The sequence below is a fragment of the Doryrhamphus excisus genome, unplaced genomic scaffold (assembly GCF_037039965.1).
Source record: "Doryrhamphus excisus strain RoL-2023G ecotype Guam unplaced genomic scaffold, RoL_Dexc_Guam_v1.1 HiC_scaffold_24, whole genome shotgun sequence".
NCBI classification, from domain to species: domain Eukaryota; kingdom Metazoa; phylum Chordata; class Actinopteri; order Syngnathiformes; family Syngnathidae; genus Doryrhamphus; species Doryrhamphus excisus.
This window is the reverse complement of record NW_027621862.1, coordinates 7,677,501-7,680,000: the sequence shown is the minus strand read 5'-3', so window position 1 is coordinate 7,680,000 and position 2,500 is coordinate 7,677,501. Positions and strand designations below refer to the sequence as shown.

At 52.2% G+C, this 2,500-nt stretch overlaps 1 protein-coding gene, 7 non-coding genes and 4 pseudogenes across 8 annotated transcripts in view; 11 read left to right on the top strand and 1 right to left on the bottom strand.

The window, feature by feature from the left end:
* Positions 1-2,500, bottom strand: part of LOC144895238 (uncharacterized) — a 110,276-nt gene that overhangs the window by 37,312 nt on the left and 70,464 nt on the right. The window lies entirely within an intron of this gene.
* Positions 75-193, top strand: LOC144897123 (5S ribosomal RNA). Its single transcript, XR_013626693.1, has one exon. It is a non-coding gene; the product is annotated as a 5S ribosomal RNA (ribosomal RNA).
* On the top strand, positions 306-414 carry LOC144896170 (5S ribosomal RNA; annotated as a pseudogene).
* LOC144895386 (5S ribosomal RNA) lies at positions 527-645 on the top strand. The gene has a single exon (XR_013625885.1). It is a non-coding gene; the product is annotated as a 5S ribosomal RNA (ribosomal RNA).
* Positions 758-866, top strand: LOC144896169 (5S ribosomal RNA; annotated as a pseudogene).
* On the top strand, positions 979-1,097 carry LOC144895781 (5S ribosomal RNA). The gene has a single exon (XR_013626289.1). It is a non-coding gene; the product is annotated as a 5S ribosomal RNA (ribosomal RNA).
* LOC144896168 (5S ribosomal RNA) lies at positions 1,211-1,319 on the top strand (annotated as a pseudogene).
* Positions 1,432-1,550, top strand: LOC144895393 (5S ribosomal RNA). The gene has a single exon (XR_013625892.1). It is a non-coding gene; the product is annotated as a 5S ribosomal RNA (ribosomal RNA).
* LOC144896167 (5S ribosomal RNA) lies at positions 1,663-1,771 on the top strand (annotated as a pseudogene).
* LOC144895498 (5S ribosomal RNA) lies at positions 1,884-2,002 on the top strand. The gene has a single exon (XR_013626001.1). It is a non-coding gene; the product is annotated as a 5S ribosomal RNA (ribosomal RNA).
* LOC144895419 (5S ribosomal RNA) lies at positions 2,116-2,234 on the top strand. Its single transcript, XR_013625919.1, has one exon. It is a non-coding gene; the product is annotated as a 5S ribosomal RNA (ribosomal RNA).
* Positions 2,347-2,465, top strand: LOC144895409 (5S ribosomal RNA). The gene has a single exon (XR_013625908.1). It is a non-coding gene; the product is annotated as a 5S ribosomal RNA (ribosomal RNA).

Here is a 2,500-nt window from a genome sequence, read left to right as displayed (position 1 = left end):
TGTTTGACACTTTTTGCTGGAGTCTAGTTTGGCCTGCGTCGCCTTCAAACAGGATCTTTTCAGTTGACCTGGCAGCTTACGGCCATACTACCCTGAAAACGCCTGATCTCGTCCGATCTCGGAAGCGAAGCAGGGGCGGGCCTGGTTAGTACTTGGATGGGAGACCGCCTGGGAATACCAGGTGCTGTAAGCTTTTTATGGTTTCTGCTCTTGCCTGACAGCAGAGGGCGCTGTTTGACACTTTTTGCTGGAGTCTAGTTTGGCCTGCGTCGCCTTCAAATAGGATCTTTTCAGTTGACCTGGCAGCTTACGGCCATACTACCCTGAAAACGCCCGATCTCGGAAGTTAAGAAGGGGCGGGCCTGGTTAGTACTTGGATGGAAGACCGCCTGGGAATACCAGGTGCTGTAAGCTTTTTATGGTTTCTGCTCTTGCCTGACAGCAGAGGGCGCTGTTTGACACTTTTTGCTGGAGTCTAGTTTGGCCTGCGTCGCCTTCAAACAGGATCTTTTCAGTTGAACTGGCAGCTTACGGCCATACTACCCTGAAAACGCCTGATCTCGTCCGATCTCGGAAGCGAAGCAGGAGCGGGCCTGGTTAGTACTTGGATGGGAGACCGCCTGGGAATACCAGGTGCTGTAAGCTTTTTATGGTTTCTGCTCTTGCCTGACAGCAGAGGGCGCTGTTTGACACTTTTTGCTGGAGTCTAGTTTGGCCTGCGTCGCCTTCAAATAGGATCTTTTCAGTTGACCTGGCAGCTTACGGCCATACTACCCTGAAAACGCCCGATCTCGGAAGTTAAGAAGGGGCGGGCCTGGTTAGTACTTGGATGGAAGACCGCCTGGGAATACCAGGTGCTGTAAGCTTTTTATGGTTTCTGCTCTTGCCTGACAGCAGAGGGCGCTGTTTGACACTTTTTGCTGGAGTCTAGTTTGGCCTGCGTCGCCTTCAAACAGGATCTTTTCAGTTGAACTGGCAGCTTACGGCCATACTACCCTGAAAACGCCTGATCTCGTCCGATCTCGGAAGCGAAGCAGGAGCGGGCCTGGTTAGTACTTGGATGGGAGACCGCCTGGTAATACCAGGTGCTGTAAGCTTTTTTATGGTTTCTGCTCTTGCATGACAGCAGAGGGCGCTGTTTGACACTTTTTGCTGGAGTCTAGTTTGGCCTGCGTCGCCTTCAAATAGGATCTTTTCATTTGACCTGGCAGCTTACGGCCATACTACCCTGAAAACGCCCGATCTCGGAAGTTAAGAAGGGGCGGGCCTGGTTAGTACTTGGATGGAAGACCGCCTGGGAATACCAGGTGCTGTAAGCTTTTTATGGTTTCTGCTCTTGCCTGACAGCAGAGGGCGCTGTTTGACACTTTTTGCTGGAGTCTAGTTTGGCCTGCGTCGCCTTCAAACAGGATCTTTTCAGTTGACCTGGCAGCTTACGGCCATACTACCCTGAAAACGCCTGATCTCGTCCGATCTCGGAAGCGAAGCAGGGGCGGGCCTGGCTAGTATTTGGATGGGAGACCGCCTGGGAATACCAGGTGCTGTAAGCTTTTTATGGTTTCTGCTCTTGCCTGACAGCAGAGGGCGCTGTTTGACACTTTTTGCTGGAGTCTAGTTTGGCCTGCGTCGCCTTCAAATAGGATCTTTTCAGTTGACCTGGCAGCTTACGGCCATACTACCCTGAAAACGCCCGATCTCGGAAGTTAAGAAGGGGCGGGCCTGGTTAGTACTTGGATGGAAGACCGCCTGGGAATACCAGGTGCTGTAAGCTTTTTATGGTTTCTGCTCTTGCCTGACAGCAGAGGGCGCTGTTTGACACTTTTTGCTGGAGTCTAGTTTGGCCTGCGTCGCCTTCAAACAGGATCTTTTCAGTTGAACTGGCAGCTTACGGCCATACTACCCTGAAAACGCCTGATCTCGTCCGATCTCGGAAGCGAAGCAGGGGCGGGCCTGGTTAGTACTTGGATGGGAGACCGCCTGGTAATACCAGGTGCTGTAAGCTTTTTTATGGTTTCTGCTCTTGCATGACAGCAGAGGGCGCTGTTTGACACTTTTTGCTGGAGTCTAGTTTGGCCTGCGTCGCCTTCAAATAGGATCTTTTCAGTTGACCTGGCAGCTTACGGCCATACTACCCTGAAAACGCCCGATCTCGTCTGATCTCGGAAGCTAAGCAGGGGCGGGCCTGGTTAGTACTTGGATGGGAGACCGCCTGGGAATACCAGGTGCTGTAAGCTTTTTATGGTTTCTGCTCTTGCCTGACAGCAGAGGGCGCTGTTTGACACTTTTTGCTGGAGTCTAGTTTGGCCTGCGTCACCTTCAAATAGGATCTTTTCAGTTGACCTGGCAGCTTACGGCCATACTACCCTGAAAACGCCCGATCTCGTCTGATCTCGGAAGCTAAGCAGGGGCGGGCCTGGTTAGTACTTGGATGGGAGACCGCCTGGGAATACCAGGTGCTGTAAGCTTTTTATGGTTTCTGCTCTTGCCTGACAGCAGAGGG